Source organism: Sorex araneus, chromosome 11, assembly GCF_027595985.1.
Source record: "Sorex araneus isolate mSorAra2 chromosome 11, mSorAra2.pri, whole genome shotgun sequence".
Classification (NCBI taxonomy): Eukaryota; Metazoa; Chordata; class Mammalia; order Eulipotyphla; family Soricidae; genus Sorex; species Sorex araneus.
In genome coordinates this window covers 43791002-43814575 of record NC_073312.1, presented here as the reverse complement: position 1 = coordinate 43814575, position 23574 = coordinate 43791002, and the positions used below count along the sequence as shown (strand labels likewise).

Genomic DNA, 23574 nt, shown 5'->3' with positions numbered 1-23574 from the left:
CACGAAAAAGTACCATATAAGAGCCAAAAAGATACTACAGCAGGTAGGGCATTTGTTTTGCACATGGCCAACCTGGGTTCAATACCTGGCATCCCATATGGCCTCCTGAGTACTGCCAGGAGTAATTACTGAGTAAAAAGTCAGGAGTAATGCCTGAGCATTATCAGTAGTGACCCAAAATCAAAGGGGAAAAAAAGTATTATATCATTGGAAGAAATAGTGGTACAGAATAATTTCCAAGTGAACAAAGATGCTAAATTCACTTTTCTTCTCCAGATTATTTCAGGCATGAGTCAAATAACACATCTATATGAAAGAGCAGAAGGGGAATGAAATCATAATTCTTCTAAAGGCCTGTTATAGGAGGATGTGTCTGACAATATTGTTTGTGCTTAACACATACAAATAGTGAATTCCAAGTTACAAAGTTTATAAAACATTTAGATGAGAAAATACATCAAACATTAGGAACCTGAGAATATCTTACTATTAGGATCAGTAAATAAGAATTACAATAATCTGAACAATTACATTTTAGTGAATTACAATCTTTCTATTTTAGTTCCCATTCACCATTCAATTATGAGATATTCACCACTCGAAGATGTCAATATATTCTGGCATACTGTGGCACTGAGGGAAACTTTGGAAGTTGCTTATTAGTTGTACTAACATTCATTTTCCTAAATTTTCTTCTGTGACTTGGCACTCTGATTTATTAAGTTTTTTTTTTAAAGTGATTTTCTTGGGGCCAGAGCAATAGCATAGTAGGGAGGGCATCTGCCTTGCATGTAATTGACCTGGAATCAATCTCTGGCACCTCATGTTGTCCCCTAAGTTAGGAGCGTTCCCTGAGTGCAGAGCCTGGGCTAAGCCATGAGCACCACGGGTATTGCCCAATAACCAAAAGCTACATTAAAATAAAATAAAATAAAATAAAATAAAATAGTCATTCTCTTATAAATAAATGGAATCAATAGAACAGGAAGAACCTCATGCACCAAAAAAATTAGGTGTTATATGCACCTTCTTCTTTTACATTTTTAAAATCTACCCCTACCCTGAATTTCAAATATAATTTGTTGAATGTCTGTTATGTGCCAGACAGAGTAAGAAATATTGGAGATGCAATTATGAAGCAGTTACAGTCTTTGCCATTCAATAACTTGCAGACTAGTGTGAAAGATAAATATGATTGTGGATTAATTCTATGAGAACCCATATTTACCACCCATCTGTTGTCCAGACACTTAATTTACATTTATTGAATTCCATTTATGTGCTCAATAAAAGTCAGTTGCTAAAAGTAACAGAAAAAGTCTTTCTTCAGTCCTAAAAAGGCTGAAAAATAAAATTATCATGGATATTCTATAAAGTAATTTCTTGAATGCATAATATAAGTGAAACATTTAATTATTTAAGAAAGAAACAAAGCACTGTATTGAAATGACAGAAAAACATAGTTAACATGAGTCAAAATAGTGCAAAATATGAAATGTTTGAAAATAGACGTTAAGATGAAAGTGTAGAACCAATATTGCAGTTTACAAACATACAAATATAGATGAGTTCTGTGTGATATGCACTTGTTAGCAAAAATTTATGAAAAGCAGAATATGAAAGTACATAAATAAAAATTATATAGTTTGAAATAAAATATATAAAATAGTTTCTATAGTTTGAATTTCTTTAATATGGAGGATCAAATGTACAGTCAAGAAAATTTGCACTGTTGTGGATTATTTTAGCATAGAATAAAGAACTGGAGCAATAGTACAGAGCTTAGGGCATTTGCTTTGCATATCACCAACCCGGGTTTGATTACTTCATCTCTCTCTGAGAACCCGGCAAGCTACCAAGAGTATCCCGCCCAAGGCAGAGCCTGGCAAGCTACCCGTGGCATACTCAATATGCCAAAAACAGTAACAACAAGTCTCACAGTGGAGACATTACTGGTGCCCGCTCGAGCAAATCAATGAACAAAGGGATTACAGAGCAGTGCTATCATTTTCATAACTGTATATATTAGCATATTACTTTCCTCATGTGAACAAGCAACTTGACTTTCTGAAGAACAGATCTTACTGAGATGTCATCTGGTGAAATCATTTACTTTCCTAATAAAGTCTAGTTTGAAAAATATCAGGACCAAAAATGCAAGAAAAGTAACATATGCATATCACTGAGATTTACAAATATGATATATGCATTAAAATATATACATATCACTGAGATTCACAGATATTACATATACATTAAATATATAGACAAATGTAGTTTTGGATATGGATAGTGCATGCATATACATGTGTGTATTCTTTTGAATTTTGCCAGCTACATATTCCTCCTTCCTTACTGATGTATTTTTCTATTTAATTTAAGACAATTGTTGTTACATGGTCACTCTGTGTGAGTTTATCTATATCATCTGGGTGTTTGCCCATAAACTGTGTGAATTAATTTACTTTGCTTTTTCTTCTCAGCACAGTTCAATTCATGGTGGCATCCTTTAATCAAATCTTATGCTCCATATCTGTTTGATGCAAATTTAAATGGTGACCGTGTGATCCAGAAACCAGGCAGATGGATCAATCTATGCAGACAGTCTAGCTGATGCATGTTATCTACTCTGCCTTTTTTTTTTTTTTTTGCTTTTTGGGTCACACCTGGCGATGCACAGGGGTTACTCCTGGCTCTGCACTCAGGAATCACTCCTGGCCATGCTCAGGGGACCATATGGGATGCTGGGATTTGAACCCGAGTCGGCCGCGTGCAAGGCAAACGCCCTGCCCGCTGTGCTATCTCTCCAGCCCCTCTGCCTTTTTTTAAAAAAAAGTTTCTAAATGGAATGATTTGTCTATGTAATTTTTTTTTTTGCTTGTTCAGGAACACAGCATCCCTTCAGGATGATTGATGTCCCAAAATGAGAGACAATCCTTATCCAAGGACAGATTCCTGCAATTGTGGACACAATCAAATCACTGGATCCCCAAAGTAAAGCCCTGCCAGTGTTATGATCAGTAGTATCAAGACAATTTCAATACTCTTATTCCCACCCACCTTCTCCTTTTTCCTCTTGTGCTTCTTGATTAAAAATCATTGACTCCTTTGAGAATCTCCTCCATTTAGTTCCTAATAGGATGTTAAATTAGCTCCTGGCTAAAGTTAAGTCTTGATGCATACAATATATCCGATGATAAATTTTCCTTTTACTAGAAGTGGAATTTAAAGAAGGGTTGGGAGGTATGTAATAATATGCTTTTTGATATGTTTATCATCTAATATATATGGATATACATAGGGGATATTTTTTATATCTACTATGTAAACTGAACTAAATATCAGAGCAAAATAAAATATAAAATTATTGCTTTACAGCAGATCAAAACAACCATGAGATACCACCTCACACCACAGAGACTAGCACACATCCAAAAGAACAAAAGCAACCGCTGTTGGAGAGGATGTGGGGAGAAAGGGACCCTTCTTCACTGCTGGTGGGAATGCCGACTGGTTCAGCCCTTCTGGAAAACAATTTGGACGACTCTCAAAAAATTAGATATTGAATTCCCATTTGACCCAGCAATACCACTGCTGGGAATATATCCCAGAGAATCAAAAAAGTACAATCGAAACAACATCTGCACATGTATGTTCATCGCAGCACTGTTTACAATAGCCAGAATCTGGAAAAAACCCGAATGCCCCAGAACGGATGACTGGTTGAGGAAACTTTGGTACATCTATACAATGGAATACTATGCAGCTGTTAGAAAAAAGGAGGTCAAGAATTTTGTAGTTAAGTGGATGGGCATGAAAAGTTTCATGCTGAGTGAAATGAGTCAGAAAGAGAGAGACAGACATAGAAAGATTGCACTCATCTATGGTATATAGAATAACAGAGTGGGAGACTAACACCCAAGAACTGTAGAAATAAGTACCAGGAGGTTGACTCCATGGCTTCGAGGCTGGCCTCACGTTCCGGGGAAAGGTCAACTCAGAGAAGCGATCACCAACTACATTGCAGTCGAAGGCCATGTGGGGGAAGGGAGTTGCGGGCTGAATGAGGGCTAGAGACTGAGCACAGCGGCCACTCAACACCTTTGTTGCAAACCACAACAGCTAATTAGAGAGAGAAAGCAGAAGGGAATGCCTTGCCACAGTGGCAGGGTGGGGTGGGGGGGAGATGGGATTGGGGAGGGTGGGAGGGACACTGGGTTTACGGGTGGTGGAGAATGGGCACTGGTGAAGGGATGGGTTCCCAAACTTTGTATGAGGGAAGTGTGAGCACAGAAGTGTATAAATCTGTAACTGTACCCTCACGGTGATTCTCTAATTAAAAATAAATAAATTAAAAAAAGAAAAACAAAAACAAACAAAAAAAAAAATTAGAGAAATTAAAAAAAAAAAATTATTGCTTTACAACTTACAATTTGCTTATGAGTCCACGATAATAAAAAAAGAAACAAAGAAAATGTTCCATCTGAGCACTTTGGTCTAATTTCTAATAAAAATATGTGATGGTCTTTTGCTTTGTTTTGTTTTTAACCACACTTCAATATATTGGCATTGTCAGTCTATGAACAAGGCAGGCATTTTTCTTAATAAGGTGAGATTGTTTTCAATATGCTATAACATGTGCCCTTACATCTTCCCCTTGTAAAGGGAACATTTCAAGCATTAGTCAGAGTAAATTCTTCCTTTTTTTAGTGTTCTTAGTTTTACAATAATGCCAGAAGTCATCTCAGCATTTACTTTTAATTCAGTCTTCAGAGCCTCTCTCATTGTTCTTGCTCAGACTTGATGCAGCTGAAGCTGGTCAGTAGGCTGGTCAGAGGTTGTCACCAGTGGGCCACCATGATATCATGAGGGTCAGTGTCAAGTTGAATCATGATGATGCTGGCAGTATTGGCTCATAGTGGCTGTTTCCAATGATGATTTTCTAGTTAGAAACTTGAATATATGTTGAACTCAGTGAGATAAATTAAAAATCTATTTTCTTATGAGTGGGTAGCTCTCTTGTAAGTAAAACAATTCTCATTTCTTTTATTTTGTGTTCTCAGTTTCTTGGTGTGAAAAATCTCATTTTCATGTTACCTTATATTTGCTTTATTTTGGCTATTATTTTTATGTTTCAATTCCACACCTACTGGTACTCTGAGAAGACACACATGGTTAAAATATCATTTTTCTCCCACTCACCAAGAATGATATAATTACTGCTTCTACTAAATGTTAAACTTCCCACAACACAAAACAACCCTATAGGTTAACATGATATAGTCTGCCGAAAGATTTTTTGAGGTGGAGAATTTATTACATTGGATCCCTGATACCTTAAGAGACAGCTATTCATCTTGATGAGAACCAACAAATATTCTGGGTAAAGATTTTCCTTCTTGTTCCTTCTTGGTCACAGAGTCTCATCTAGTACACTCTCCAAAGATATTCAGAATATCTAACTTTCCAACACCGAAACCTGTGTAATGTGACATATTATGCTCTTCTTCTCCCAAAGTCACTTCCCCAACATAGCTATGATAACAGCTTGGAAGCAACAATAAATTAAGTCGATGAATTCAGGAACTGTAGAGGTAGGAATAGGAGTATATTTAATTACTATCATCCACAAAATCCATATAGGATTTTTTTTTTTCAATTCCAGTGATGGAATTCAGTTTCAGTGGTAGGAGTTCTACCATTGAGTCACATCTCATTTATAGGAATTTTAAATTTTCATTTTTACTTCCCTTATATTCTAAATATCTAAAACTTCTGTTAGAGTTAAGTTATTATACTTTTGCCTGTAGCTGATTCGAATCCCACTCAACTTTATTTTCAGGCTTCTACCTACTCTCTTTTGTCACTTTGGCTAAGAGTTTGAAACAAAAGACTGAGTCAAGATCCTCCTAGGGTTATTGCACCCTGATAATTAATAGGTGGTATCATGTGTGAAGTCAAGAATAAATAAATTTAGTACCCAGAATATTTATTTATAATTCATTTGTTACTCCATTATCAATTTTTTTTCTTTTTGGGTCACACCTGGCAATGTACAGGGGTTACTCCTGGATCTGCACTCAGTAATCACCCCTGGCAGTGCTCAGAGGACCATATGGGATGCTGGGAATCGAACCCGGGTTGGCAAATGCCCTACCTGCTGTACTATTGTTTCAGCCCCTCCATTATCAAATTTTAATGGTAATGCAGCCAAGTGAGAAAAAATTCCAGTAATCATAATAAGGCTCATTCCATCAGTTTCCCCACTCAGACTATCAGAATTACTAGCAAATACAGAAATGTGCAAGGTTTTGTAAAAGAGAGAAGTTATTATGCTAAAGAAAGATGATAAGTAAACTCTGTGGCTTCAAGGTCTACTAATCTTTATCTTATCAGTGAATCAAGGAAAAATGTCACCTCAAAATCTTGAGGACAATTTCTTAGATGAGGTGAACTAAATATATGAAGCAAATGAATACAGCTACTAGGTGGTGTAAACTATAATGTATATTGTGTAACACTACCCAAATACTCCTTTCATGACTGGGACACTATTTTGGTAGTTGCTGTAATGACTCACAACACGTTATTTCTCACGTTAGTGCTTGCTACTTCAACAAATAAACTTGCTATATTTCAATATATGCAAATAAATTTTTGCAATATTGTATATCGATATTAAATTTGTTTTACGGGAGTTTGCGAGTGGTTTTTCAATGCCTGGGGTCACTCTTAGTGACCCTGGCCACTGATCAGATCTCTGATGCTCCAGCTCAGAGGTGCTGGGGACCACAGCACTGTCCACCCCAGCTCTGCTTAGGGCAGGACTTAGGACCTCACACATGCAAGGCAGGAGCACCACCCCCAGGAGCTCTCTGCCATATTTTTGATTTTTGTTCTTTTCTTAATGTTTTAGGAAACTCCATACTGGTTTCCACATTGGTAGCACATATTTACATTCCCCCAACAGTGCACAAGGATTTCCTTTTCTAACATCATTGCACCAAACTCTTGTCTTTTTTGGATAAGTCATTCTAATAGGTGTAAAGTGTTTCATCCAGCAATTCCAATTCTGAAATGGGAGTTTCTTTATTCACATCAAACACAAATTTGAAAATGTATATGCACTTGCACATTTTTGTTGTTTACTGTGAGTATACCACCCCCACGGCAGAGCCTGGCAAGCTACCTGTGGTGTACCCAATATGCCAAAAACAGTAACAAGTCTCACAATGGAGATGTTACTGGTGTCCACTCGAGTAAATCGATGAACAACAGGACAATAGTGCTACAGACAGTGCAATGTATATCACAAGGGGTAAAAATATCAATAGGTGCAGAGAAAATTTTTTAAAAGATTCAACATCTATTCGTAATAAAAAAATCTCAAAAAATATAGAAGGAAAGTACTTTAATGAGCATAAGCAAAAATCATAGCCAAAATCACATTCAACTGTGAAAGCCTTCCCAGGAGATCCACTTCCTTCACTCTTATTCAGTATAGTTTTAGATGTCTTCCCTACAGCAATAGGGTAAGAAAAAGAGTGAAGGATCCAAATTGGAAAAGAAGTTAAACTGCAATTACTTGCAGATTACTTGATAATATACATAGAAAACCCTAATGATTCCACATAAAATGGTCCAAAACACAATTTAACAAAGTGGCAGACCACAAACTCAATATATAGGAATAAGCAGCATTTCTATAAACAAGGAAAAAACAGATGGTGAAAGAATTTTTTTAGAAGACAGATCTATTTAGTGTTTAAAAATTTACCTATCAAAAACAATAATTCATTTGAAATACATACACAAAATCACTATCAAAATTAAAAAGAACACCAAAAAATTGAAAAATATTTTATGTGTATGGATTGGGAGAATTAGCACTGTCAAATTACACTCTAGTCAAAGTATTGTACAACTTTAATAGCATCAAAATATCATCGATATTTTTTAAGGAATAGAAAATGCTATTAAAATTTGTATGCAAAGTTAAAATTTAATAGCCAAAGAAATTTTGAGGGAAAATATGGGAAGTGTCACACACCCTGATTTTAAACATATGATAAAATTATAATAATCAAAACAATATAATACAGGACTAAGGATCATCAGACCAATGAAACAGAATTGAGGACCCAGAGATAAACCCTTGGATATACATAGAGTTATCTATGTCACAGAAACTGAATACACGAAATGAAGCAAAAACAATCTTCTCAAGCATTGTGTTGGGAAATCTGGATAACCACATGCAAAAACAATGAAGGTAAATCCATATTCTATACTGTATACAAAAGTTAATTAGGAGCAAATTAAAGACCTCAAGAATATATAAAATACACTGAATAATACATTAAAATCTCCATTATCTGGAACTCAGGATGAAACTTTTTGAGGTTTCTTCAATAATTCAAGTCCATTGGCAAAGACAACAAAAATAAGATAATAGTAAATTGGAGAAAATATTTGAACACAGTACATTAGAAAAAGGGCTAATTTCCTGGATACATAGAGCTCTCACGAAGTTCAACAACAATAAAAGAAATACATATCGTAATCAGAAAATGAAAAGAGTAGATTAACAAACACTTTCCTGAAGAGAGCATATAGATAATCAGTATGAATATGAAAAGGTGATCATTTTCACTTTTTATTAGGGAAATACAAGTAATAACAATACTGAGATATCATCTCACACCAGTGAGAATAGCATAAATCAAAAATAGAAAAAACATATCAGAAAAAAGGAAAAAGAGAAACAAAGAAAGAAAGAGAGAGAGAGAGAGAAAGAAAGAAAGAAAGAAAGAAAGAAAGAAAGAAAGAAAGAAAGAAAGAAAGAAAGAAAGAAAGAAAGAAAGAAAGAAAGAAAGAAAGAGAAGGAAACAAAGAGAGAGAAAGAAAGAAAGATAGAGAGAAAAAAAGAAAGGAAGGAAGGAAGGAAGAAAGAAAGAAAGAAAGAAAGAAAGAAAGAAAGAAAGAAAGAAAAGAAAGAAAGAAAGAAAGAAAGAAAGAAAGAAAGAAAAGGAAACAAAAGAGAGAGAAAAAAGAAAGAAAGAAAGAAAGGAAGGAAGAAAGGAAGAAGAAGAAAGAAAGAAAGAAAGAAAGAAAGAAAGAAAGAAAGAAAGAAAGAAAGAAAGAAAGAAAGAAAGAAAGAAAGAAAGGAAGAAAGGAAGAAAGAAAGAAAGAGAAAGGAAGGAAGGAAGGAAGGAAGGAAGGAAGGAAGGAAGGAAGGAAGGAAGGAAGGAAGGAAGGAAGGAAGGAAAGGAAGGAAGGAAGGAAAGAAAGAAAGAAAGAAAGAAAGAAAGAAAGAAAGAAAGAAAGAAAGAAAGAAAGAAAGAAAGAAAGAAAGAAAGAAAGAAAGAAAGAAAGAAAGAAAGAAAGAAAGAAAGAAAGAAAGAAAGAGAAAGAAAGAGAGAAAGAAAGAGAGAAAGAAAGAGAGAAAGAAAGAGAACAAGAAGAAAGAAAGAAAGAAAGAAAGAAAGAAAGAAAGAAAGAAAGAAAGAAAGAAAGAAAGAAAGAAAGAAAGAAAGAGAAGAAAGAAAGAAAAAGGAAGAAACAAGAGACAGAGAGGAGAGAGAGGGTGGGAGGGTGGGTGGGAGAGAGGGAAGGAAGGAAGGAAGGAAGGAAGGAAGGAAGGAAATCAAGCTTATCCAATGGTAGATCAAAGGATAAAGAAGTTGTATGATCTATATAAGTTGTAATATTCAATTCAATATTCAATTGTGTTACATACACACAATTGAATAATATGTATGTATAAGATGAAATGAAGAAGCTTGCTACAACTGAAATAAAATTGGAAGGGTCATGTTAAGCAAAGTAAATTAGAGGGAAGACAAATCTCAGCTGATCTTATTATGATATATATAGAAAAGAGTAGGTGATTGGATTTCTAATAAAATTTATTATAACATTGTGATTTAGAGATTTGTTCGTCATAGAGTTGTTTCAATCCCACTATCAGTATAAACTTCCCTCCACCAATGGCTCCAGTTTCCCACCTATCACCCAAGCCTACTAAGGGAATTGTTTTGAGTTATGCTCTGAATGATGAAAAATTGGACTTCAATTGCAAAAAATGCGATTACAAAGCAATGAAGAAAATGGGGAAAAAAGAGGTTTGGAAGGAAGAGGTTGAATAGAAGTGATTAAGAACCATGATAGATCATCTTGGGCTTTTTGATGGTGTTGATGGCTCAGTAACTTTATATACCAAAGACATAAAAGTTAACAGTATAAAAACAAACAGTTACAAAAAGAAGTCAACTTGCCTAAAGATAACTCAGAACTGCAAACTGGTCGATAAACTGTTTCCAAGGCAAAACACAGATGTAAATAATCCTATGATGAGTGATTTCAGAGACTCAGCACATTAATAACCTACACTTTGCAAAATACTTGGATATTTAGCAATTTGCTCTTTCAAAGCAGTACAAATATATTTTGTCACTCTACTGTCTTATAGGCTTACACTTTTCTTTTGAGCATCCTGCATCCAAGAACTCATCAAAAAGTAAATTAAGGACACAACTCCAGTATTTCTATTATGTTGCACTGTAGTTTAAATTCTCCTCTGCCCAGTCTATTTCCCTTCAGCTTACAGGTACTTTTGTGGGAAACCGCTAATAAGTTTCTTTTGCAACAAAAGCCTGCAGTTTAGAATATATTTTCAGGAAACTTGGTTTCAATAATCTGAAAATAGTGTTGTATTTATTCTTTCTTCATTAAACATATTGTCTAACAAATAAATTCATATTTTAGGAAGCAAAAGGCAAATAATATATCTTATCATGCTTAAAATACTAGTAGAAAGTTAGAAGAATAAATTAGAATGGCAATAGGCAGAAAAATAAATAAATAAACAAGAAAAGGTAACCCAAAATTAATGTTTGCATTTCAAATATACCATTTTCACGTGCTGAACATGCTCTCCTTTTAAAAGGTAAAATGTTACCTTGACAAATTTCCATTTCCTTCCTATGTATGAACTGATGTTTAAACATTTATAGCTTATTTTAAAAATATATGTCATCATTTAAAATGGAATTTGTGATCTGGCCAAAATGTTTATTCCATCGCAATAAAAGAAGCATTTTTAATATAATCTTCATTCTGACATTCTAAGGAAACCAAACAAAAATAAATAATTTTTCTGCATTCTGTTCCCATCAACAAGAATCTGATTTTGCCAGTAAGTTATGAAATGCAAAACTGTTGTCTTTTTGAAATATTTGACTGGCAGTTAGGATGAAAATTGTTGGATGCCTGATGGCTAATCTCAAATTTTAGCTCTATAGTAATTCTAAACGTGTCATTAAATAATTTCAAAAGAGAATACATTTTCTACCCATCTGCTTTGAGTAGATTACCTTCTAACTTCCCATTGCTGAAAATCTCCCCAGGATGCTATACATAGGGGGAAAAAAATACTACTGATGATAATGTCCCAACTTCCATCTATAAATAATATAATAATGGGAATGCTAAAAACAAAACCTAATTTAATTCTTTTAGTGACAATCTCTTAATATATTCTTTCCTCAGAAATATTTCTTGCATAAAATTCTAAATGCAGATATTAATTATTTTGCTAGGATTTTTTTACTGACCTTGGAAAATTGGTTTTGGAACTGAAAGAAAATTATAACTTAAAGGATAAAGAAAATATCAAAAACACAAATCACCTAAAGATGCTCATCTGAATATCTGAAATCTTATCTTGTCTAGAATGAAACCTGAAAACGATAGCTGGTAGACTATAAGGAAGAAGAGAAATGTCAGTTGAGATTTTAAAATATTGCAGACAATATAGCATACACATTACAAATGTTATCTCATTAATCTTCACCGACATCACTGTAGGCTGTTCTATCTTTATTTGATAGATTGATAAAATAAATGCCAGTAATTTGCCAAAGTCATATAGCTGCATCTTATTTCCCTTGCTCCTAAGACTTGAATACCAGCAATCTCAAACATTGGCTTTCTGACAATTTGACTCTTTTACCTTCCTTCACTTTCAGAAGACCTCCATAGACCAATGACTTTAAAGATCATTAGTTAATTATTGCTGTTTAACAAATTGCCCCAAATTTGGCAGCTTAAAGCAACGAATAACTATTGTTTCATATTATATCTGAGATTCAATAATTCATCAGTGGCTTATGAGGATGACCTCAATTTAATGTTTCTCATAAAGTTGTAGTCTGGCTTCTAGCTATGATATACATTATGTGAAGTTGTTGCTTCTTAGATGACTCGCTAACGGGACCATTGGAAATAGGTCTCAATTTCCTCCTGGAGAGTGGAAAATGGTCTTAGTCTCTCTACACAAAGGACTATCTACTCTGCTATGTATCCACATAAAATCCAAGGATTTTTCCAGAACAAGTTTTCCTAAAGAACAAGGAGGAATCTACAAAACCATGTAATATAAGTTTTGTAGTGATGCAATATCATGTAGCACTGCACTGAAGCACTGTCATCTCATTGTTCATCATCGATTTGCTGGAGTGGGCACCAGTAATGTCTCCATTGTGAGATTTGTTACTGTTTTTGGCATATCGAATATGCCACAGGTAGCTTGTCGGCTCTGCCGTGCGGGCAGGATACTCTCAGTAGCTTGCCGGGCTCTCTGAGAGGGATGGAGGGATTGAACCCGAGTCGGCCACATACAGGGCAAAAATGCCCTACCCGCTGTGCTATAACATCACTTTTGTCATTTTCTATTGTTCACACAAACCAACCGATACAATGTATGGGAAAGATATAAAGCAGGAGGTTGGTTTGAGGACAGACAATTAAAGATCATTGAATTCAGTTCCTTAAGTGTGTAATCACTAAAGGACCAGGGAGCCCGCCACTCTCTCTTGCTGCCGCGTTCTGTAGTCTCCAGCCGTTTCCTTACCCAGGTTGGACTGTGTCAAGTGTGTATGAAGGAGGAAACGAGAACCAGGCTAGTTGGTGATCAGTGCCGTTTATTCCATCCTCCTCATGCGCCTGTTCCAATCATACTAAGCCCCTCATCTCCACCTCCTCCCATCTCCCTCTCTCGTATCTCTTTGCACTCCGACTTGAAGCCTTGATCTCTCTCATCTCTCCAGACCTCCCAGCACTGGGGTAGCAACCACACACCTACTACATGGAGTAGCACAATCACATATCAAAACCCTTCCTGATTGCCTACAGCCAGGAGATCAGGCTCAAAGGAGGGATACCTCCTAGGGGTTTTTCTCCTATCCTTAGTCCAGTAACTTAATTAACATCTTAATTCTACTTCTTAATATTAGTTATTTTGTATGGAAACAGTAAGACATACATTAAACTTGTAGGGTGGCTCTCCTGGGGACATCTCCCTATAGATCTCAGACTACAGTGCTCAGGCCTAGCAGGATCCTAATCTAGATGTTACTTTTTGGATCATGACAGAATTTGTCCATGACCATGCTTTTAACTTTTTGTTAAGTATTATGGCACTTTGGCCTGGCCCATTTTGATGTCAGGGTAGCTCACATCTTGCTACAAGGGTCCATCCAGTCCCTTTTCAGGGGACCCTAATTTGGGGGTGTTAAGAAGTAAGAACAACTGAGGCTTAAGTTGAGAGTACAGTTGCCTAGAAGTGAATATCATTCGGAGTCAATTAACTCTCAAGTTACAAAATCATAGCATTGACTGTCTTCCTGTGTCTATACAAAAAGGACATTGCTCTGAATTAACTATGCAAATGACTTAAGGAGAAGAGAACAGCAATATTTACAAGTTAATAGAGTCTGATTAGTGATTAGGAGATAAAGGTGATTGGCCATCGGGGAAGCAGAGCACAAAGAAAGAGATTACAAATAAACACAGAGGAATGGGAGTGCCTCAGGAGCACTATGAATAGGTGCAATCTAAGAAACGTAAGCTCCCTGTGGCAAGGCAGAAAGGACAAGCCAATGTTATACAACACTTAGTACATCTTCGAAGTGGAACTTTTCTCGAAATGTGAAACAAAAGAGATAAGCTATCTTCTCCACACAGTAGGAAAAAAAGGAATAAATTTCACATCTCTTTAAGATAACTTTTTCTCTACCTGGTGTTGGTGCTGAACAAGCTGAAAAACATGCTCCTTAGGTCTTGAAAACTACAATTTGATGAAGAGTATCTGCAGAGCTAAATTCTTATAGCCTCTGGGAAGCCTGTTGTCTGATACAATGATATTCTAATGCAGACATATTTTTCTGTGATCTGAAGTAAAGATTTTATAACCGTAAAATCTTAGGCTTTATCTTCAGTCTATTATTTTCTAACAGGATGCTGGGTTTGATCATTGTTTATAAACTATTTCTTAGCTTTATCAGGATTTCCCTGTTGAAGAACTTGAAATTTTTCAGTACTATTAGGTCAAATTCTTTTATGTTTAATATTTCTCCCTTTATTCCCTCTCTATTATTTCACATTTTAGTTTTATGAGCAAGAGGAAAACAAGTTGCACCTCTAACACTTAGGCTGGAAATTTTGTCAGCTACATCACTCAATTACTTAGGGATATTTTCTACTCTCCTTTTAATGTAGCAAATGGTATTGCTAACCATTTATTCACTACATAAAAGGAACTTCTATTTTCCTGTTTCCAAAAGTATTTCTCTCACTTTTATCAATCACAGTCTTCTTAAAGGCCATAATGCTTCTAGAACCATTCAAACGTATGATTTTTTACTTCACACCACCTTCATAACTATCATTCCCAACATGTCACTATCATTAGATGTAAAAAGAATCAAAAGGAAAAAAATTAAAAAACATAGTTTCCCTTCCTTCTCATACTATCAACTAGTACCTAAATTCTGTTCATGGCTGTAAACATAGTAATGCTTAAACTGGTTTATAGTGGAGACACTGATGTTGATTTTTTTGGTTCCTAAAAGTTTCTGAATATGCTCCCAGCATGTTCTTATGGGGAATCAAAAGAATTTACACAGACTTTTTCCTTTTGCTTTGTTTCAGTCCCTCTTGAACTCTTTATCAACTACTACTTGGCATTTCCAATGGGAAGGTGTCACCATTCATCACATTAAAATGCACATACAAATGCATTTTAATGTGCAATGTACACTAAAAAGCCTCCCTCAGAAATTATATGACCCAGCTTTACAATGTAATTTTAGTATTAAGACATTTTATCACAATAGAATTACCAACTCTAATTTGTTTATTTCTTTCCTCCCTATCAATTAGTTTTCTCCAAGACCAGCAAGTACTTTTTTCCTTTATTAATGACACAATAGGAAAATTATTACTAAAATGGGCACAGTTTGGTCTTGTGAGTTTTCAATAAATAGAGTAAGTGGAGCAGAAAGTGCTTCTTATGTAGCTATATCAAATTCTGTACAGGGTATGGACAAATACCCTCCTAGGGAGCCCTTTATGTAACTGTAGTCTGATAAAGACCACATTCTATGAAGTGATGTGTTCAAACTTTCTGATACAGATTAAGTATTAAGGAAGTAAAAAGAATAAACATTACCAAAAACATTGCTTTTCCCAACTCCTGTTACACATTTTCCTCTATAGATAACTTAGGCCAGTACATTAGTTGTTATCTGCAATTGTAGATAATAAAAACCAGTCCAAATCTTAGCATAGTGAAACACATGGAATGGCACAGAGATACGACTAAAGAGTTAAGTGTGTGCCTTGCATGGTTCAGACCTGGAATTCATCCTTCAGCATTGTCCGAAACCAAAACCAACTAACAACAAAACACTATGGATTATCTCACAGATCTTATCAGAGAAAGATTAAACATAAGGTTCTGCCTCAGAGGGTGTCACAGCCCACAGTCAAGCCATTAGCCAAGCCCGTCACTGTCACTGTCATCCCATTGCTCATCAATTTGCTCGAGCAGGCACCAGTAATGTCTCCATTGTGAGACTTGTTGTTACTGTTTTTGGTATATCAAATACACCACAGGGAGCTTGCCAGGCTCTGACATGTGGGCGGGATAGTCTCCTTAGCTTGCCAGGCTCTCCGAGAGTGGTGGAGGAATCCAACCCAGGTCAGTCTCGTGCAAGGCAAACACCCTAGCTGCTGTTCTATCACTCCAGCCTAGAGGATAAAATTCCATATCCATTATTCAGGGCCCAGACCTGTATAGGGAACATAGGGAACAAATCATATGTCTGTAATTTGGACCATGTATGTATAGGTGGTTAGTAAAAGCAAAAGCTAACAGTTCCTTTCACAGCAGGCTCATTTCTGTGCAAAAGAATGGAACAAAAGCTTATGCTGTGGCCATTATTTTCCTGTTTCTTTAAACACTCTGCCCTTTTAGATGAGATGAAGGTTATCACCTCCAAGAGAATATATATATATATGTGTATAATATATGTGTGTAGATATATTATTTATATATATTATTTTTAATTGTTGTGTACTATATTTATTTGGTTTCTCTTTCAAACTGACAACTCTAAAACCCAATAAACTATTGCTTGGTCCCCATTAATATACTCAGTGTGAGATTTGATACCCTTACATCGGTGTTCTATACATCCTTTTGTCAGCATAAAGAAATTACAGAAGACGGACCTTTACCCATGTACCTTTTAAAGACTTAAAGAGGTTGAATCTGTAGAGAGGAATGTTACAAGCAGATAGATAAGAAATCCCTAGTGAATTCCGGGATAAATAATCAAATTAATGAAGAAACTGCCCACCCCAAAGTAGTCCATCTCAAAGCAGCCCTTTGATACGCAAATTATGAACTCTTTGGAGATGGAAAAAAACCTAGGCACCACCCAGAAGCAAAATCCAAGGCATCAGCCAGAGAACTAAGGAGCCCTCAGTAAACAAAGCTACTGGAGAATCTAAAGCTTGCAATAAAAATATGAAAGGACCATCAAGAATCCAAAATGTGAGTCCAGAGAAGTAGAACAGATAATAAAGCAGCTCTCGCCTTGCATTTGGCTGACCTGAGTTTGACCATGGGACCCCATAGAAATAGTCCCATGAACCTGCCAGGAATGATCCAGGTAAGGGGCCCAGTTTCCAAAACTATCCTCTTCAGACCCTGTTTTCAGATTCAGTTAATTTGCTAGAGTGGCTCACATAATTCAGAAACATTTTATATGCTATACCAGTATATTGATATAAAAGGACATCACTCAGAAACAGAAACAAGGAGGCACAATTAAGAAAAGGACACCCAGATTTCATGCCTTCTCCATGTGTACCTCACTCCTCCAAATCTCCATGCATTCTCCAAATCCAATTTGACCTATTCATTTGGATGACAAAAAAATCTATAAAAAGGCTTCGTTGTGTAGGCATGTCTGATGAAACCATTGTCCTTTGGAGACTGAGTAAACCTTCAGTTTTTCTCTCCATTCTCCATTCTGGACTTGGGGGGTAAAACTGAAAATTCCAAACTTCCAATCATATAGAGAATTCTCTTAGCAACCATCTCCTCTCCTTAGGGTGTTCTAAAATACTTTATTCACAAAGCAAAAGACATTTATAGGTCTCACATTTATAGATCTGTATAGTAGTAGGAAATTCAGGAGTTTGGGGAATCAATACATTAGGAATTATATTTGAAAGTCAAGTATGCATATGCATAAGCATTTATTTTGATCACTGGAATGAATATATATATCATATATATTATGTATAATATAATATTGGAATAAATACATAAATAAATATGTACATAGCTATATATTTATATATAGTCATGGCATAACCTGGCAAGCTACCCATCATGTATTTGATATGCCAGAAACAGTAACAACAAGGTACTCTTTGTGTTCCTGGAGCGAACAGATGCCATTGGGCTACACTAGCACGTGACAGGGACAAATGATGACATTACTGGCACCCACTCGAGCAAATCAATGAAGAATGGGATGACAGTGATACAGTGATATATAGTAAAGGTACTCAGGTACTTACCCTTGGCTTTGTGCTCAGAGATCACTCCTGGAAGGGTGAGAGGATCATATGAGATGTCAGAGAGTGAACCTTAATTGGCTGCATGCAAAGCAAGTACCTTATCCACTGCACCATCTCCCAGGCTGTCCCAATTATATATTTTGAATGATAATATTGCAGTTAGAATTTGCCTTAATTGTATTAAATATCATATTTCATTGAATATAAAAAGAATATTATGATGTTGGCATATATATTTTCCTTACAGAAAGTGGAGTAAATGATGCGAGAATGATAAAGTAAATAGCCTAGGTCATGACTTGATATAGCAGAGGCAGGATTTAAATAGAGATCTTGAAACATGTCCTTTTGACTATCACACTATAATTATTTTAGTACATATTATTAAAATAATGATCATATTTATCTTCTATTTAATTACACAGAAAAATCAGTTCTTAGTACTAAAGGGGTGTGTTAATTGACAAGTTTGACAGCAACTCTTCGACCTAAATGACTTTCAGTGAGAAACATCAAATGTATTACTGTAGTTTGAACAATATATTCATTTTTTTAGGATAATAGTCACCTACAAAACTATATTATTTTTATCTCTGTGATAGAACCATTTTGCTCTTCATCTCCATGGGCACCGTTTGAATCCTGTATCAATCTTAGCAGATGCACCCCTGCTCTCCTTGTATCCATTCTTATTCCATACCTGCGTATCATTTATATTGTGACAAATGGCATTGGTTAAACATGGTCAGAAAGATTCTTGAGTAATCTTTCTCAACTACTCCTTCCAAATAGATCACTATAGTTTTTGAAATATATTTGAAGAACATTGATCTTAAGCTTTTTAGATATTAAAGTTTTATGGGCTGGAGCGGTAGCACAGCAGTAAGGTGTTCACCTTTCAGGAGGCCAACCCATGTTCGATTTCTCCGCCCCTCTCAGAGAGCCTGGCAAGCTACCAAGTATAGCGCCCGCACAGCAGAGCCTGGCAAGCTACCTGTGACGTATTGGATAATCCAAAAACAGTAACAGTAAGCCTCACAATGAGAGACGTTACTGGTGCCCACTCGAGCAAATCGATGAGCAATGGGATGACAGTGACAGTGAAGTTTTATAATACCTAGCACCATTTTACTCTTGGATAAGATTATACTATAGTATTATATTCCTTGTATCTCAATCTCAAACTCTTGCCTTGCTTTAAAATTTATATTCACAATTTTGAAAATACCAATTTGTATTCCATAGTGTATGAAACAGGTTCTGATACGGCATAAGCACCACTAAAATCTGGTTGGGAAAAAAAAAACTGCCTATGACTTCACCTAGTCATTGTTAAAGTTGCAGACCAATTCTTATTTTAACGCACAATGATCTATACTGAGTCAAAAATACATTAAGTTTTAATGATGTAGTAAATCTCAGTCAGTGATCTCAAACCTGTTAAAAAACTTTACTTCATTGACATGCATTAAGTAAACATCCAGTAAATCAGGAGGCTTAAATAGAATTTGGTCAGTATTCCCAAGTCCAAGACTTAAACTGTGAATTAATGACTTGAAATCTGAGAGAAGTGGCTTCCTAAATTGTAAATGCCACATTTCTTATTTTCTTCAGCTTGATAGGCTTATGGTTGAGCAGCCCAATTAATAGCTACTATTTTTGTAAAGTACATGAAAAGCAATATTTTGTCTAGCTCTGTGGGTGGCGTTAAGCTTGCAAAACACTCTAGTTGGCACCATCCTAACATCAGTCAATGAAGCCATCAGGCAAATCAAAATGCTTTTGTGATAAGAGGCAGAGTAATTAAAAATTGTCACTCTTTCCCTGCCCTTAGGGAAACCTTAAACTTCTATTTCAATATTGTTATATCACCAGGAAGAAGTGAATATTTATAAACAAGGAAAAGAGCACAAAAAGGCCATCACTTTTTATCAGTGACATATATATGTATATATACACATATATAAATAATATGCAATAAAGAAAGCTAATAAAAGTATAATTTAAATTTAAAATTGAATTACTAAAGTATCATTTATCACCTAGGCAATTGTTCTAAAGGCAAATGTTTGTGCCCTGATATCAAAAAGAAACATAATCTGGTATGTTGGGGGATCTTTGAACTGAACAGGTATTGCTCTGTTTTCATTTGAATCTAGGGAGTTAACCTGTTCAAATGATGACTAAAGGATCCAACCAGAGTTACTGGGCTAGAATGATCAGTCAGTTGGGTAAACCATTAGACAAGATCGATTTTACCCATTGGATTCAAATACAGCCATCTAGATCCAGATAATGCACTAAACATAAAGGCTATACTTTGTTCTTTTTGCAAAACACACAGGATCACAAAAAATGTTACTAGGAAAAAATAAATCCATAATTACATCAGAAACAGGATAAAGCACCATTGGAAGACCAAAGCTATGTTGATGAATTTATAGATGATAAAAATCAGATAACAACAGATTAATGAGAAAGCAAATAAAGAATAATAATATTGAAAAAAATGAAAGTGAAGAACTAAAATAAACAAACGAACCTGACACTGGAAGACACACTTCAGAAATTGAATTTAATAACATTTATTGGTATCCTCAGATATTATATATGGTATTCAATCCATAAAATATGATAACATCTACAAAAATAAGTTATTAAAATGCATAATTTGCTTAATTTTAAAGGAATGGAAAATGTGAAATAAGGAGAAACATGCAAAAAATTGAACATTGAACATAAAATTACATGAAAACAGTAATTAGATTACAACGTTTCATATTTGAATAGAGAATGTGTGGAAAATTAGAGACCTATCAGTGGTCTATACATATTTATGCAATGTATGTATATATATATTTGACCTACACATATATATGCAATAAGGAAAATAAGAGACCTATACATATATATGTGTATATATATATGCAATAAGGAAAGCTGGAGAAGCTAGAAGTCTAGAGTTACAGTCTATAGGTAAACTGAGATTCCTATACCTAGCCTGTGTCTATTTCTATTTACCAGACAATATGTTTAAGATTATGATTTATTATTAAATAAGATTATTATTTATCATTTATTAATTTATTTTAGAATTGCACACACCCAGAGAAAATGTAGGAACAGATGGAGATCCATGGAAAAAAATCCATTAAAAATAAAAAGCAAGAATCGACATTAGATCTCTTACAACTCTTACCAGTTTATGACTGGAAACAATCTGATCAATTCTAGCACCTGTATTTTTGAAGGTGGGCAACTAAAAGTCTGTGGTGCTGACTGAGTTTGAACTTTTGTTGGTGGGTAGACCCAATCATTTCCACAAAATGAGACTAACATAAAAATATTCCTCTGCTGAGGCCATCACTGATATCTTCAACCTTTAGAATGTTAGGCTTCAAAATTCCTCCCGCAGTCTGGGGATTGGGCAAAGCTTGGAAGGCAAAGACCAGTCAGGTCAGGTTTTTTCCCAAATCAAATCAAATCTACCCAGCAGAGTAAAATGACAGCTGCAGCAAACACTGTATTGGCTGGCCCTAGACAAGAGATTATTTGAGTTTAAAGGAGAATGAATCTGGTCACAAAGAAAGAGGAAACAACAAGGGTTTTTCCATTCAAGCTGATCCTTTTCACCCAGTGAAGCAGTCAAAGAAATTCTCAGCTGACCCCTCTCCACCTACAAATATGAAGTCTTTCAGTGGGGATTGGGAGATGGGGGTGGGGGCGGGCGGGGGAGGGGGGAAGAAGAATTCAAACCAAAGGTTATAGCACTACCTAGTGGAAAAGAAAGCAAATGCCAAAGGAAGCTGAATAGTGATTGAATGAGAAAGAAATCATTCGGAAATCAATCTGAATGTCACATATGGGAGTCTGACCAAAATTGAATTTTAAGTAACGATTATGAAGATAATAAATCAAATACATAAAATGCATACTAACACCAAACAAAAAATTAAGAAAATGCTCTAGCAGATGGAGTTTTCCACCAAAGAAATTGAAGCAATAAAAAGTTGCTGAGATTTTGCCTATGAAAAAACACAATGAATGAAATGAAAAATCTCTGTGAAAAACATGATAAATAGACTCAATTTTGCAGACGCAAGCATAAGTAAAGTTAAAGATAACATTGTAGCAATGATTCAACTGGGAGTGAAATCACGAGAGATCTGTAAGACTTCAAGATTTAGCCTCCTGGGCAAAAAAGTACAATCAAAACAACATCTGCACATGTATGTTCATCGCAGCACTGTTTACAATAGCCAGAATCTGGAAAAAACCCGAATGCCCCAGAACGGATGACTGGTTGAGGAAACTTTGGTACATCTATACAATGGAATACTATGCAGCTGTTAGAAAAAAGGAGGTCAAGAATTTTGTAGTCAAGTGGATGGGCATGAAAAGTTTCATGCTGAGTGAAATGAGTCAGAAAGAGAGAGACAGACATAGAAAGATTGCACTCATCTATGGTATATAGAATAACAGAGTGGGAGACTAACACTCAAGAACTGTAGAAATAAGTACCAGGAGGTTGACTCCATGGCTTCGAGGCTGGCCTCACGTTCCGGGGAAAGGTCAACTCAGAGAAGCGATCACCAACTACATTGTAGTCGAAGGCCATGTGGGGGAAGGGAGTTGCGGGCTGAATGAGGGCTAGAGACTGAGCACAGCGGCCACTCAACACCTTTATTGCAAAGCACAACAGCTAATTAGAGAGAGAAAACAGAAGGGAATGCCTTGCCACAGTGGCAGGGTGGGGTGGGGGGGAGATGGGATTGGGGAGGGTGGGAGGGACACTGGGTTTACGGGTGGTGGAGAATGGGCACTGGTGAAGGGATGGGTTCCAAACTTTGTATGAGGGAAGTATAAGCACAAAAGTGTATAAATCTGTAACTGTACCCTCACGGTGATTCTCTAATTAAAAATAAATAAATTAAAAAAAAAAAAAAAAAAAAAAAGATTTAGCCTCCTGGTGCTAAACAGAGTCTGTGTTCTTTACACCGACTATAGGAAGAGGAAGGAAGTAATTCCACCCCATTATACACCTCAGCCAGGACCTTTGCCTGATCTACATTGTTAATGGAGATATAGGGGGAAAATACTTTAAGATCTAGACGTCTTAATCAGGAGAGGTAATATAAGAAGAATGGGAATACCATTATTTACATCCGAACTATATGACGAATCCAAACTCCAAATCAAAACAAAAATCAAGCAACCCAATTTAAAAAGGTTGGACAAAGTGAGGAGAGGAGAGATAGTTGAACTGTTTCAGCACAAACAAAGCATATGGGACACCACCCCAAAACAAAAATAAAAACAAATAAGAGCAAAAGATCTGAACAGGTTGCTCTTTAGCAAAGGCACACATATGGATTATAGACAAATGAAAAATACTCGATGTCACTTATTATTAGGTAAATGCAAATTAAACCAGTGAGATCATCTCACACCACTGAGAATATTCTTCTATTTATATAAAATAAAGAAATGAGAACAACAAATGTTACTAAAATATGGAAATAATGAAACAGAGCTAGACTCTTGTATATTTTGGGGAATTGTAAATTCTACACCTCTCTGGAAAAAGTTAAGGATTTTTTTTTAAATCAACAATACTATTTATTCCAGTTATACTAG

The 23574-nt window shown here is 35.6% G+C and overlaps 1 non-coding gene across 1 annotated transcript; it reads left to right on the top strand.

Annotated features, from left to right (window-relative positions):
• The first annotated feature begins 22897 nt into the window (after positions 1-22897).
• On the top strand, positions 22898-23027 carry LOC129399489 (small nucleolar RNA SNORA51). Its single transcript, XR_008627125.1, has one exon. It is a non-coding gene; the product is annotated as a small nucleolar RNA SNORA51 (small nucleolar RNA).
• Positions 23028-23574: the final 547 nt, after the last annotated feature.